Source organism: Mustela lutreola, chromosome 7 (assembly GCF_030435805.1).
Source record: "Mustela lutreola isolate mMusLut2 chromosome 7, mMusLut2.pri, whole genome shotgun sequence".
NCBI lineage: Eukaryota > Metazoa > Chordata > Mammalia > Carnivora > Mustelidae > Mustela > Mustela lutreola.
In genome coordinates this window covers 125,362,741-125,378,623 of record NC_081296.1, presented here as the reverse complement: position 1 = coordinate 125,378,623, position 15,883 = coordinate 125,362,741, and the positions used below count along the sequence as shown (strand labels likewise).

At 45.2% G+C, this 15,883-nt stretch overlaps 1 protein-coding gene across 3 annotated transcripts in view; it reads right to left on the bottom strand.

Annotated features, from left to right (window-relative positions):
• FOXN3 (forkhead box N3) overlaps window positions 1-15,883 on the bottom strand; it is a 398,912-nt gene that overhangs the window by 297,981 nt on the left and 85,048 nt on the right. The window lies entirely within an intron of this gene.

Genomic DNA, 15,883 nt, shown 5'->3' with positions numbered 1-15,883 from the left:
ATCCTAATCCTCCCTACTTAAGAAAAATGAAGTTTTTAAAACTTTTTTAAAAAAAGATTTACTTATTTATTTGAGAGACAGGGAGAAAGAGAGCACAAGCAGCAGGAGAGGCAGAGGGAGAAGCAGACTCCCCGCTGAGCAGGGAGCCTGATGCAGGGCTGGGTCCCAGGACCCTAGGATCGTGATTGAGCCAAGGCCAGACAGACGCTTAACTGACTGAGCCACCCAGGTATCCCAAACTGTGTTTTTAAAATGTTAAATGTATTTGTGGATACAAACATGTTTACAAACATGCATGGGAATGATAAGCACCAAATCAAGATGGGGATTACATGGGTCACAAGGCAGAGAGGCATCCTGAGATCAGAGCATGAGGCACACAGGGGTCTGCGACAGTATTGTCAATGTTTTACTTGTTTATTTTTTAAGAGGTTTTATTTATTTTTTAAAAAGATTTTATTTATCTGAGAGAGAGAACACAAGTACCCCAAGATTTTATTTATTTATTTATTTATTTGAGAAAGAGAGCTTGCATTGAGCAGGGGGAGGGGCAGCGGGGGTGAGACTCTCCTCTACCCTTATCACAAAGCCCAAGACAGTACTCGATCTCATGACCCTGAGATTGTGACCTGAGCCAAAACCAAGAGTCAGAGGCTTAATCCACTGAGCCACCCAGGCGTCCCGATGATGTTTTCTTGATTTTTTTAATATTTAAAGCAAATGTGGTGAAATGTTCAGATCTGCCAAAGTTGGGTAATGGGCACATGAGTGTTTTAGATTTTTTGTATGTTAGAAATAAATCTACATCTACAAAATTATAAAATTTAGCATTATCTCAACAACCCAACTGCAGCTCAACTCATAATTAAATTACATTTCAACAATTCTAAAATGCACATTTTTCTACATTTGAACTCTCTGAAATGAGCGCATCTAATTATATTAGGCAGCATTTTTTCTTAGCGGTACGCCAAATAAGGTTTTCCTTTAAAATAAACGTTGACTTAGATTTGAAGACATACAATGCCTAAATCACACATTGTGGTACATCTTCCTATGTTTGATGGTAGGGCTGGGGGAAGTTTCCACAAGCGGGCATCTCAAACCTTATGAAACTATTAGAACCCCATCCCTGGGGCCCCCGGGGTGGGCTCAGCAGGTTAAGTGTCTGCCTTCAGCTCAGGTCATGATCCCGAGGTCCTGGGATCAAGCCCCCCCACATTGGACTCTCTGCTCAGTAAGATGCCTGCTTCTCCCTCTCCCTGTGCTCCACTCCAGTCATTCCCTCTCTCTCCCTCAAATAAATAAATAAAATCTTTAAAAGAAAAAAAAAAAAAAAGAAAGAAAGAAAGAAAGACCCCATCCCTGGATTCTTTCGGGCGGTTTTCTGGCTTCCACGCTAATGTTCTCTCCAGTGAGGGGCCTCTGACTGAGGTCATGCAAAACACACACATTCAGACTAATTTTCTCTGCAACTGAGGAAAAGATAGCAGATAAAAGCCCTCCTTTATTAGTTTTAAAGTGCTTGAGAATCTCTTATCTGCTAAGTGACACAAACATGAACAGCTCCTGCGAATGAAACTCAACTCCAAATGGGAAGAAAACAGAGTCAGATAATTACTGGACCAAAATTTTAGACAGACCCAGAAGACACAGCAGACACAGCTGTCTGAGAACAACCAAGCCTTCTTCTCCATCCATCCAAAGCTAAGTCCACATTCCCGGCCAGCGGAGGTGACAGGAAAAGAACGCCATGGTCCATTTTCCTGGGATGTTTGATACGTGCCGTTGTGGAACAGTCTTGTAGAAAATCAGCTAAGAATACATCAGCAATATTGTTCCCTCGATACTATCAAGATGCAAATGAAACAAAATGGGAAAAAAATCCATACAGCTGGTTTATCTGAATGCAGAAAAATAAATCACCATTTATTTAAAAAAAAAACATTTATGAAAGTTTTCTTCATTTCTCACATTCAGTTAGTATACAGTTGGCATTTTCAAAATTCAAACCTGATGTGGATTTGGAATTCAATGAAGCACATTGGAAGACATCTGAGTGAAAAAATAAAAGTTCTGGCCATATGCTACTGGTGCATGAATTTGAATATTTGAAAGGTAATCTAGAAATGAGAATGTTTCCAATTCTCCTTACCAACAACAGTAATTCATAGCAACCACACGTTTTATAGATGGAGCCACTTCACCATCTGAGAGACAATAGTGGGACAGACGGAGTCGGGGCTGGGCGTCTGTCCCAGCCTGGCTAGTTACAAGCGTGTGACTTTCACTAGGTCATGACCACTCTGAAAGTCTGCGTGGTCATTGCTGAGGGTGCTGTAATGACTCCTGTCACGCTGGGTATATTAATACATTACGGAGTTTGGACGTTTCTCAAGTTTGGTGAGCAATCGGATGAAAACCCGGAAGACCACTTACAATGGCTGCTTCCCGAAGACACGGGTGACACCATGGAGGGAACAAGCTCCAATACGAGGCCCATAGGATTTTCATCTTACTCCACTCTATTTATCTACATGGCCAGAAAGGAAATGACCCAGGGGTTAAAGCAATAGCAGGGACCTTCCCCCTGGCTCTGACACTTGTTTGTACCCTTGACTAGAATAGCAGGAGCCCCCAGCCCCAGCTGGGAAGCTTCCCTGACAGTCCCCAACTAGCCTTGCTTCTCCTGTCCCCGGGCTAAGCCTCTAACTGGGTCACTCCATCAGGGAGTACACCAGCCAAGTGGTTGTGTTTGTTGCTAATCCACTCACGTGCATTGAGGAGACACAAACCCGCAGGAGACTAAAATCTATGGCATTATGCTCCCTTACTTTCCAAGCCACATGTCAAGAACTGATCCCAGGTGTCTGCAGGATGGCTACAATGCCACGGAGAGGTCCAAACACCAAACGCTACGATTCCTGTGCACCTGAAGATGGGAAGTAAATGGCAAGACTTGGGACAGAAGTGAGCCATCTTTTACCAACTTGATGAGAAGTTGTGAGAACAAAACGACAGCATTTATTGCCAAGATCTGTCCTGGTAATAATTCATAAGGGACTGGTCCTTTGATCTGGCCCAGTTGATGAAGACTGGTGCTCTTCTCAGGGACATTAGAGAGCAGGGCAAAGACCCACAGTTCAGTGTGAGGCCAGTGTTGGGAGTGTCCATGACAACTTGGTCCAGCTGCCATGTCTCCACTCCACCCATGCTCCCCACTCCCCACCCCAATTCAAAGCCCCAGGTCTGGGGGAAATCTCTGAGGAGTGGCTTCATAATGCTTGAGAGACATGCTCTTCTTGGTATGAACATTTTGCAAGATGACACTTTACAATATTACCAGCCCAAATTCCCTCATGCAGCCATCATGGCCCATGGGACCAACAGTTACCATTTCCACAATCCCAATGAGCCCATCTAGAGACCTGGCACCCTGAGCTCTTAGATCCAATCCCCACTTAGCCCAGGAGCTTCCAAACAGACATGAACTTGTCATGAAGCACTTTCTTCTTCAATAAGCCTTCATATATCCTAGAAGGCAAAGATGATCTCCATCCTGGGCAGTGAAACAGAATCTAAGGCGGAAGAGTGAAGGTCTGGAAAAAAGCATGATCCAGGACTTAGCTCCCTCTGTGGGCTCTGCCAGGCTAATTTGTGGTGGTCTGATTTTATCTCTGCAGCCTAAACTTGATCAGAGACTCAGTGTGACCAAGGGAGTTTGGTGGTTGCTGTGAATGCTGTGTTGTTCGCTCACTTGCTTTAATCTGTAGGTTACCTAAAATTACACAGCTCATGAAACAGTGCCCCTGAACCCACCTGCTTTATGCAGCATGGACAGCAGCTGATTAAATCATCAGTGAGGCGAGCTCAGAAGGCCATCTCACAGCACAATGGCGAAGATCTGAAAACACCCAACCCCAGTAAGCCCTGGGCTCATCTGGAATTCTAAGGTGGTAAGGTAAGACACAGGGCCACTGAAGCGATCGAGTTGCCCCACCAATGGAAAACGGCAGGGACAAATGCAGACTGCTTTCTACGACAGCCCTTAGCGGGCCAGGAAACACTTGAGAAACCTGAGAATTTGACCACATCCAGAAACCAACGTTCAATAATAACTCCCCAGTTGAGCAAGCGCTATGTTGAAAAGGTCTTTCTATTTGATCACGAGTCATACATCAGCTTGCCTTTAACTTTATTGTAAGGAGAAACCCAAAACATATTCTCAGAGAGATCAACCCTAACTTTATTTAGGTCATTCTGCTGACATACACAAATAATGGGAAGTGTGTGACTAATTCAGAAACAGCCAAGAAAGGTCAATGTCTGGTTTGTTTCTTAACCCGCACTAATCCGTGAGTAACATTAATAGGCATTTGCCACTATCTGCTCATCAATGCTGCAGTCATTAAATGAATAGAAGTAGGGAGAGGATTTCACACTCATTAAAATAAAAAATAAAAAAAAAAAATACGCTAGTGTACCTAGTGACTGAAGCCCGGAAATCACACATTTAAGAACAGCTCTCAAAAGCATTTATATAATGAAGCCTCAATAACCTGCCTGTGAAGAGAAATGATTAGAACCCCATTTTATCAATAAGCAGCCTGATATCCAGGCACGGGAAGCAGTGCGCCCCAAGCTCCTCAGAAGTTAATAAAAGCAGAGCCAAAATTAGACGGCTGAGACTCCAGGCATGGTACCCAGGCCACAGAGGACCGACCGACCGGCCGGCGCAGTGACAAACCGCTGCTCCCGTGAGAAGCCACACCTTCACGGACCCTCTAGGGTGACCAGCCTTCCTGCACCTGGAGCCACTGGACCCAAAAGAAACCTGGGAGAAGATGATGGCAACTGGGTCTGCGGAGCAGCCTGCGGAAGAGGGCGGGCAGGGGTCCGGGGATGTGGAGGCCTGAGACCCTCCGTGTCTAAGCAGTGCTCAGGGGTCGCCCGTGCTGCCCACCTATGGACCACACGCTGAGTAGCAGGATCTAGAACATCACATACTCTGGGACCTTATGATTCTAGGTCTTTCTCCCGCTCCACATGACAGGCTCCGCACATGGCAGGAAAAAAAAAAAAAATCAAATAATCACTATCAACTGGCCCTTACTTTTATTTTTTTTTTAGATTTTATTTATTTATTTATGTATTTATTTGAAATAGAGTGAGAGAGAGAAGGGAGAGCGCGGGGGTGGGGAGCAGAGGAAGGGGGACAAGCGGACTGCATGCCCAGTGCAGGCCTCAACACGTGATTCCATCCCACAACCCCCAATCACGACCTGAGGAGAAACCAAGAGCCTGATGCTCAACCAACTGACCCACCCAGGTGCCCCTCAACTGGCCCTTTTATTATTTTTTTAAAGATTTATTTATTTGTCAGAGAGAGAAAGCACACGCACAAGCGGGGTAGGGGGTAGAGGAAGAGGGAGAGACACAAGCAGACTCCCCATTGAACTAGGAGCCCGACCCTGGGCTCAATCCCAGGACCTTGAGATCATGACCTGAGCCAAAATCAAGTCAGGCGCTTAACCAACAGAGCCACCCCGGTGGCCCTCAAGTGGCCCTTTTAAAGTATAGGTCATACCACGTCCCTGAAAACCCTCCCAACTCGTCTTGATGTCATGGGACATCCACTCCCACCACCAACAACATGGATTCTGAGCTCCTAGACTAACCACCTGTTCCACCCACCCAGGCCTCCTTGCTATTCCTAGATCAAGCCAGGCCCCCTTCAGGGTGTCCCAGTTGCTGTGCCCTCTACCTGAGGAACTTGTCCTGTGCTCTCCCTATGTACCTCCCCCCATTCTGGGAGGGCAGCATGCTCCAGCCATCAGGCTTAGCGTCCCAACCCCAACGTGCTTCATCGTTCTCACTGCATGTCGTACTCTGTGCAGATCACGTGGCCCATTTATACTGTCCCTTGTCCATCTCTCCACTAGCCAATTAGCCCCAAGCAGGCAGGGATTTTGTCGGCTTTGTTCAGTACCATATCTATTCCAGTGCATGACACGTAATAGGCACTTAAATATTTGTAGAATGAAGAAAAAATTTAATTTTTAGTAATAATGTTGAAAGTACCAACCCTCACCACCACCCCCCAGACTTCAGTGATCACCTGCTTACATCTAATATGCTCTTTTCCAATCTGGAAACTACTTCTTTAGTATTTCAAAAAAGATCCATTGTTAGACTGTGGGAGATATTTTTATCTTGTCACGCAAGTATGGGCTTTGTGGAGAAAGGCATCCCCCAGGTTTTCCAGCTCTCATTCACCATTCAGCCCGGATTCCTCCTCCTTCTTCCTCATGGGACCCACACAGACAAGAGGCAGATCAAAATTGGCAAGCAGACCTCCCCACGAGAGGGGCCTCCCACTCTGACACGCACACACAGAGGCTTTGAGAAAAGCCAGAAAGCTGGGTGGGGATTCCTCCTTGCACACAAGGTAACGGCAAGGCTCAGGAAGGTAAGTGACTTGTGCGGGGTCTCACTGCCATTCGGTGGTGGAGCTGGGATGAGAGAGAATCCAGGCCGCCTCACCCCCAATACTCTCTGCCCTCCGCTCCTCTGTATACACAGAATCTAGGATCTGGTCTGAGAATGGCTTCAGTTACCAGACCCAGCACAGGGGTCCTGGAGAAGTCTCGTGACATCCAGAGAACCAGCGAAAGTCAGCTTCTCCCGGGGACCCGTCCTGCAGATCCCCGGAGGGCTCTAACCACGCAGAGAGGGCTGTGTGTCCAGTGTAAGCCCGGAACCCACGTGGCTGTGCACCTCACCAGCACATATCTCCAATCAGTGTTGGGGTTAGGGTGGGCAGCTCCCCCTAAATGCCCAGGGGATCCCTGGTCATGGTCATTCATGGTTATATTCAGAATCACAAGACGTTGTTGGAGCTCGGAGGTTATGATTTTGAAGTCAGAGATTGAATCGAGTGACCAAGCTCACCAGCACTTGTCTTTTCCCAAAGGCCACATTCACCCCTGTTCCATTCCAGATGTGCACACCTGGCCAGAGCGGGCCTGGTGGCATTCATGAGTGTCCAGACTCACTTGACTTGACACATTCAGATCGTCTCAGGGGTTGGGGTTCTCAGAAGACCCGCTTGGTTTACAGTTCACATTATAACTCACATTCACTCACCGTCCAGTTTGCCCAGAAGCCTAGAGGTCACCACCTGAAGATCCTGGACCTAAACTAACCTAGGCTCAAGGAGGTTTTGCGGTCCTAACAGTGCAGACTCTCCAGAGGCAAAAGGGAGAGTGTATTGCTTTCTCAGAACAGCACACCCGTTTGCCTAGAATCATCTGCCGACAGCAAAGAACCAAAAATTATGTGTGTCTCCCTCCAGAGCAAGCCAGGAAGCCACAGTGAGGGTAGTAGGATCAGCTGCTCAGAACTCTAGGAGAGGAAAGACTTTTCCTCTACCCTCTTAGGTCCTGTGTCTGGGGCCTGTACATTAAACTGACAAAAGACAGATTAAAAGGGGGGAAAGCAAACACATTTTATGTGATATTAACATTTTTACATATCACAGGGGGCTTCCACAGAAAGACATCTAAGCCCCAGGTGGTTAGACCCAGGGGTATATATGCCATTTTAACCAAGAGGGCTACACTGTGGAGATGTGACAAAGCAAAGGACGGAGCGATTTGTGGGAAGGGACTAGGAAACGTTGGGGGATAGAAAAGTGCTATTGCAGTGAGGTTTCTTTGTACAGACTCGTCTGAGCTTCAGCTTCCGCCACCAGCGGTACCACATTCTCCTCTTCATGGTCCGGGGAGGCCACCTTCCTCACAGGAAATGTAGGCCCTTCTTTTAGGTAGCGAGGGGGCGGGGGGAGAGCCCGTGCTGTCTCGGCTGTTTCTCACGTGCCTTCAGCTCAGAATAATCAACATGCCAAAGGGGCAGGTCTGGGGAGCCCCTTCAGGGCTGTGAAGCAAGGGCTGTTGGGTGACATAAGGACAGACCCTCACATGTCAGAAGTAATACAAGTGAAATAGAAGAAAGAAGCTAACTGCTTCCCCAAACCCTACTTCCCCTACTTCCCAAATGCAGCTTCCATGCTGTCTAATGTGGGCTCCAATACTAGCATTTTGAGTTTGATTTTTTTAATCTCAAAACCCTATCCACTATTATCACAACTAAAACAATCTCCTTCTCTTTCATTCCCTCCTCTCTCCCTGCCCCTCTCTCTCTCTCTCTCTCTCTCACACACACACACACACACACACACCCTCCCCTCCACTTAGAGGAAAGTCGCTAGTATTTCCAGATGAACCAGAAGGGAGGGGACATGGCTTTGTCCTTGCTTCCTCCAGCCAGGAGAACCAGGTGAGGACGCTGACCATGGGAGACAAGACCGTAACGAGCCAAGCCAGAACAGAGGAGAAGATGTGAAAAAGAGAAAAGCGGCAAGGGATGGAAGAAGCGAGTGACGGACGGAGAGAAGCTGTCCGACCGGCCGGGTGACCAAGCACTGCGCTCCTGTCCCACGGGACTGGAGCCTCAGCTTGGGGAACAATGCGGCACCATTCTGCACCTCGCTGTGCTTTTCTGCTGCAGGTCTCAAAGGGAGCTGTCTATTGTAAATGGATTTGCCCTTGGCCTCGGCATCAATCAGACTGGAGACCTTAACATCTGCCAGTATAAGCTCATGGCTGTCCTCACTCACCTCCTTCCTGGGGCGAACCTCTGTGTAAATCACATTCTGGGACAATAGCAGTGTTACCTCAGTTAAGTGCAATTAAACAGCCAAAGGATGCTCCTTACCACAGTCTTAGAGCAAGACCCTTAAGCCTTGGACACGGACGGCATCTGCTGTGACTAGACTTTACGGATACGAAACCGGCACCCAAAGGGATTGGTCAAGGTCATGTAAGTTGCTAGGCACAGAGTTTGCGCTGAGTGTCGGGATAGCCCTCTTTCCACTACTCACACCGCCTAGAACAACTACATTTAATTTTAGTTCATCACACATTCAGCTTGCGCTTTCGAGGAATTTTATAGTCCCCACTCCATCTGTGCATTTTGCCATTCTAGTAGCTTCCCTTTACTCCATGCTTCCCGTGTATCTATCTGTTGCGCTCTCCGTAAAAGAAGAGAGGTCCACGAGTGGAATCTGTCGTCATCTGTTTGTTGTGCCGACAGCACGGAGATGCCAGGACATTCCCAGCTGAGCGCTACTCCGTGTTACTCTGAAAAGGCCAGTTCTAGATCAACAATCCACTTTGGACAAGGGCAGAAAAAGAGTTCTTCCAGGAGGTACAGCCACTAAGAAGAAGGTCACCATTGTCAACACACGGCAGCACATGCTGTCATTTAAAGAGGAATTAGGTTTTACTTTCCCAAAGTGCTTCAAATACACTGCAGACCGTTTAGGCTGAAACCAACCAGTCAGAACGGATTCACCTATACCTCGCTGCTCCAAGAGCACATGTAGCGACAGGTTAAAGGTTTGGTTTTGAGACGGCCTGGTCACGAATGCCAAGGGTGCCCAAGTGCCCCAGAAACCAGGCTGCAGCCCGCGGTACCCGAGGAGCACATAAGGGGCCATTCCCCATGCCTCCAGGACCCAGGAGCAGGTGTGCTCATCTCTGCCTGGGCGTTGGTCACAAGCCTACACCACTGGCCACGGCTGCAGGGTTTTCAAAATGCCACTGGGTGTGAACATACACACAGCATCCAAATGGTCCAAATGAAGCAATCACTTGTTATAGATTAACAGTTTCTATTGTCCGCACGCTGTGCATCTTGGGGGAAGCAGGGTACACAGCATTACTGTCTGGGGAGCACCTAAACACCCAGAAAGGCATTTTACTTGTGTGCAGATACTGTGCGTACAGCGATGGCTATCTGTGCAGATCAATGCTTCAGGGACTCCGAGCTTTAGGAAAATGGAATCTGGCTACAGTTTCTTCTCTCCCTGCTCTCTCTGTTGCTTTCACTTTTATATCCTTACAGAGGGATGGAAAGGCAAGCTTCCACTCTTCTAAGGTGGAGAAGTAAATAAGGAAACGAAATTTCAAGGATGAACACACGCTCAGTATTCTACGTGCAGTAACTCGTCTTTGTGCTGTGACATACACTCTGACTTCCGTGATTAAAACACCACTGAGGGTTCCAGAATGCAAGACAATATTTAGTGGTCTCATGCATGCAAAGCTCGGCACTAGGCACCAAGTATCAGGTTTCCAGTAGCTCTGCAAAGCAGACACTCTGCAGAAAAGGCACTCTGGCCAGCATTTCCTGTTCCTAGTCTCCGCCCTGAACTGCTCACCCATCCACAGACCCTGGCGGACTCTCTACACTCTCCCCAGCAATGATTTTATCACTTGACCTCCGGTTTGGTCTGGTTCTCCAGGATGAGTCACATCTGGCCACCACCAAGGCTTTCCTGAAACAGGACTATAGTTCCACACTCTGCTCTTCCACTCACGTGAGGACTAGGTCCTCTACGTAGCCAACACCCCAACCAAATGGGTTAGTGTTCCACGCTCCCTGAGCAGGGCACTACTCTAACAAGGTGAAAGATTAAAGACATGCATGTCAGTTTCACGCCTTTGAGACGTTTATGATCTCAGTAGGAGTGCAAACACAACCACATAAGATGGCATGTATCAAAGGAGTGATAGATACAGAGAAGCCTAGAAGAGAAAAAAAAAGAAAAAACAAAGACCAGTCAGGGAAAGCGCCACAAGGAATATGACCTCATACAGGTAGATTTCAGCCAAACTGGGGGTACTTCAGAAAGAAGAAAATCATTCATTCATTTATTAATTCATGCAACAAACAGAATTTCACATTCACCATGTATAATAAGGTGTAGGCATTTTAACTAATATCTGGGAATACATCAAGGAGCTTCCAGGAGCTGGTATGTACCCCAGCATCTATAAGAAAGAGAAAAATGTGACAGCAGCCGAAAGAACAACTGGAACAATTGTAGGAGCCTCTATTATGGAAACTGTCTCCTTCTCCTTTCTATCCTCTCAAATATCAGGATCAACTGAGATATGATAAGTCTGGGTGTTATACAAATGAGCCAAAGACGCCCCCTATGCACTGGCCCCTAGGTTGCCCATTTCTTCACCGAACTCTGAGACCTGTCAGCTCAAAAGCCTGCTGTGTGCCAAAGTCAAATTTTTGCACATCCAATTAATTTTTTAATAGTCCAGACAAGCAGATTTTTTAGCTATTTAAAGCTTACGTGTTTCACATTCCTTACAAAACCACATCGAGTGTCTGCTAGCCATTGATAAGATAGAACCTTGTAGTTATAAGGCCCCTAGGCCACTACTGCCCTTCAGAGCTTCCTGACCTAGACCTTCCCCAACAAGCTGGTGAACATCACCATGACACAGGTGAGACCCTCTCCAATTATCCCCTCCCTGGAATGACCCTCCCCTCCTCAATCCCCCTGCTAAAGTCTCTGGACAAAGACTCTTGCTCTCAGGGGCATTCCCCACCCATAACCCCTGGCAAACCTGCCCAAGTATTGCCCAACAAAGCTTGTGTACACTACTGCCCCCTTGTGGGTGTACCTTTTCCCCTGATCACCCCTCAGATGCCTCAAAGGCTCTACACCAGGCTGCCATGTTTATAACCACGTCCCCTTGCTCCCTGGCCCAGACTGATTAGAGAAGGGGCACAGACCAGACCCAAGCCCAGCCAATCAGATTATCTTCTCAGAATGAGACAACTGGATTCAAAAAATGGAAAATGACAAGGTGGACACCCAGGTCTCCTTATAATAGATGTTTCCCCAATCCAAGAAAAACTAAGTTTGTTCGAAGGAGTCTCTGTTACTTGTAATAAAACCTTGTTAAATAATTCAAAAACATAAACGGAAAGGCTCAGCATGGGGAGAGATGACTTTTAGTTTCTGGCAACTGGGGAATAGCTTGCATACGAAAAGAAACAAGAACTGGAAGGAGTTCGTCGCAAGCAGTCATCCGCAGAGATGTGAGCGAGCATGGCCAGCCTGCTCAAAGGGAAGCTGGGCCAAGTTAGAGGAGATGGCGAAGAGGGAGGAGGTAACCGAAGCCAGACAGGAAGACTGAGCCCAACTGGGGATGCCTGTGGGTGTTCAAGTGCAAGCCACAGGACGCCTATACACCTGAAGGAAAACCACATTCTTCTGTTCCCTCAAGTCCAGAGGTGTTTGTGCTAATGCTGAGGGTGCAGTCCTAGAAGTGCAGCTGAGATGATGTGCCGGCGCTCACTCTGCATCCCTGGCCTTCAGGAAAGCTAGAAAACTATGGAGAAAGCGATGCGAAAAAGAATGCAAGGGCAGCCAGCTTCTGAAAGTACTAACTTATCACCATCTATGAGGGAAGAGACCGCCATCTTGGGCATTGAAGATCGGCTAAAGTGGGCTGAGCGAGGCAGAAACTGTGAAGATAGTATTTAGGAAGTTTTGGCTAAAGGTGCTGAAGACGGTTTGGAGGGGGAGAGCCTGGAGCCAGAAAGTCAGGTGTAAACGGAAGAAGGCTGCCCTGAGATGATGAGACCAATAGGAATGGAGACGCTAGAGCACACAGTCCCTCCAGGAAGAGCAGGAGTCAAGACTGCAACTGCCCGGATAGGAGGGAGGCAGCAATGTCCTCACTTAAGGGGTGAAGCCAAGGGAGATTTAAGAACCTAGAGCCAGGGAGACAGCTTTAAAAAATCAGGGAAGAGGAAGGGTTTGCTTTTTGTAATAATAAAGTAGTTTCTAACAGACTAATCCTCTTGAAAATAACAACTACTGACCTTATATTTATAAACCAAACAAATGAGCAAAGAAACAAACAAAAATGCTACCTGAAGGCAGTCAGAAGCAAAAACTATAGGGGAGTCTATACTTGAAAGAAGGGGAGGTGATGGGTAGACTTTCTCTTCTTTAAAAAGAAAACCAACTGATCAGTGCTATGTGGGGCTCTTAAAAACGTAACTAGAAACCCAAGGTATTATGGGCTTGAAGAAACAGAAGGCGGAGTCCATGGCAAACAGAGCAGCTATAAAGTGAGGGGTAGCATCCAAGGGAGGAGAGAGTCTGGAAAAAGGAAGCCCCAAGTTTTGTGTAAAAACTCTGCCTCAATCTGTAACTAACTGTGTGGGGGGAAGATTACAAGAAGATAAGCTAAGGCTAAACAAAGTGTAAAGAGATTTAGTTACTGCCCACCACAAAAATGACAAGGGCTGGAATTACAGTGAGCTCAAGATAACTGCCTGATGACATACAACAAGACAAATCAATATTCTTCAAGAATAGCAGAATCCGGGGGATCCTGGGTGGCTCAGTCAGTTAAGCACTTGACTCTAGGTTTTGGCTCAGATCATGATCTCAGGGTCATGAAACAGCCCCGCATCAGGCTCCATTCTCAGCATGGAGTCTGCTTGAGATTTTCTTTCTCTCTCTCTCTCTCTCTCTCTCTTTCTCTCTCTATACCCCTCTCTACCACTCAGGCAAGTGAGTGTATGCACGCTCTCTCTCTCTCTCTCTCAAATAAATAAATCTTTAAAAAAGAATAATAGTCCAGAGTCTCTATATCATTCACAACATCTGGGTTATAATCTAAAATGTTTAGACACATGGAGAAACAAGAAAATACAGCCGGTACTCAAGAGAAAAGTCAAAAGCAATCAAAAAGACTGACCCCAAGATGACACACATTAGAATTAACCAACAAGGATTTTAAAAGCCTGTTATAACTATGCACATGATATCACAGCACAAAAATCAATACACATGACAAACAAAATACACTAATGACAAGAACCAAATGAAAAATTAAAATCTGATATGTAAACATCTCCTGAATGTTAAGAGCAGAACAAAAAGAACAGAAGATAATCTATAAACTCAAAGACAAAATAGACTTATTCATTCTATAAAACAGAGAAAAATAAAGACTGGAAAAAATGAGAACCTTGGAGACCTACGAAAGAGGTCTTAGCAATTAAAGTCTAAGAAGGAGAAGAGAGAACAGGAGAGATAAAGAACAAGGCACAGAGATTATTTGAAGATACAATTTCCCAAATTTGGTTAGAGACATAAATTTTTAGGTGAAGGGGATTAAGGAGCATGTTTATCACAATGAGCACTGAGTAATGTACAGAACTGTTGTATCACTATACTGTACACATGAAACTAACGTAACACTGTAAACAATACTGGAGTTAAAATAAAAAACTCAATTAAAAAAGACAAACATTGTCATATTTAAGAAGATCTGTAAACATCAAGCAAGGGACATAAAAAGAAAGCCATGCCTGGGCACATCATAGTCAAACTTTTGCGGGGGGGGGGGGGGGGGTAGTGATTAAAAAACAAAACAAAACAAATAAACAAACAAACAAAACAGAAACAAAACACTGTGGATGCACCCAGAAGGGGTGGAAATCCCCTTAGCGACAGAAGACCAAAGATAAAGATGACAGTAGATTTCTCATCAGAAACAATGCAATTCGCAAGACAGTGGAGCCACATCTTCAAAGGGCTAAAAGGAAAATAAAAAACCTGTCAAATTAGAATTTTATATCCGGTGAAAATAACTTTTATAAACTAAGTGAAATTATTTTTCTGACATACAAAAACTAAAAGAATTCACTGCCAGCAGACCAGTACTGTAAGAAATGTTAAATGAAGCCATTCAGGCAGGGGGAAAGTGAAACAAGATGGAACTGTGGATATACACTAAAGAATAAAAAGCACCAGATACACTAATTCTGTAGATGAATATATATGACCTTTTTCTTATTATTTAAATCTCTTCAAAAGGCAACTGACTGTTTAAAACAAAAACACTGCCAATGAATGGTGGGGTTTATAACAAATACAGAAGTAATAAAGCATATGACAACAACAGCACAAAGACCAGGAGTAAAGAAATAGCAACGTACTCTTAAAGATTCTTACACAATACAGTAAGTAGTATAATATAACTTGTAGGTTGACCATCACAATGATGTATACAACAAATGCTAAAGTAACTATTAAAATAAATACAAAGAGATATAGCTATCAAGTAAATAAAAATGATAAAACAGAATCAAAAAAGAACGATCATTCAAAGGGAGGCAGAAAAGAAAAGAGTAATGAAGAACAGGTTAGAGAAATATAAAACAAATAGTTGAGTGATTGGTTTAAATGCAACCAAATCAATAATTATATTATATGTAAATAGTCTAAATATCCCAATTAAAAGAGATTACTAAATGTGAAAACACATAAGATCAAACCACATGTTTCTTATAAAGAAACCACTTTAACTATAAAGTCACAAATATAAGGAAATATACTATACAAGCATTAATCTAAAGACATTTATTTAAAGGTTGTATTAATAACAAACAAAGTAGATTTTAAATTACAGAATATTATCAAGGTAAAGGGAATAATTTCATATAAAGGGGTTAATTAATCAGAGAATGTAACAACCCTAACTATTTAGACACCTCGTAAAGAACTTTAAAGTACATGAAGAAGGGGCACCTGGGTGGCTCAGTGGGTTAAGCTTCTGTCTTCAGCTCAGGTCATGATCTCAGGGTCTTGGGATCCTGCCCTACATCGGGCTTTCTGCTCAGCAGGGAGCCTGCTTCCCCTTCTCCCTCTGTCTGCCTCTCCACCTACTTGTGATCTCTCTCTCTCTCTCTCTCTTCTCCCACTCTCTGTCAAATAAATAAATAAATAAATCGTTTTTAAAAAAAAAAAAAAAACATGGGCGCCTGGGTGGCTCAGTGGGTTAAAGCCTCTGCCTTCGGCTCAGGTCATGATCCCAGGGTCCTGGGATCGAGCCCCGTATCGGGCTCTCTGCTCAGCGGGGAGCCTGCTTCCTCCTCTCTCTCTGTCTGCCTCTCTGCCTACTTGTGATTTCTGTCTGTCAAATAAATAAAT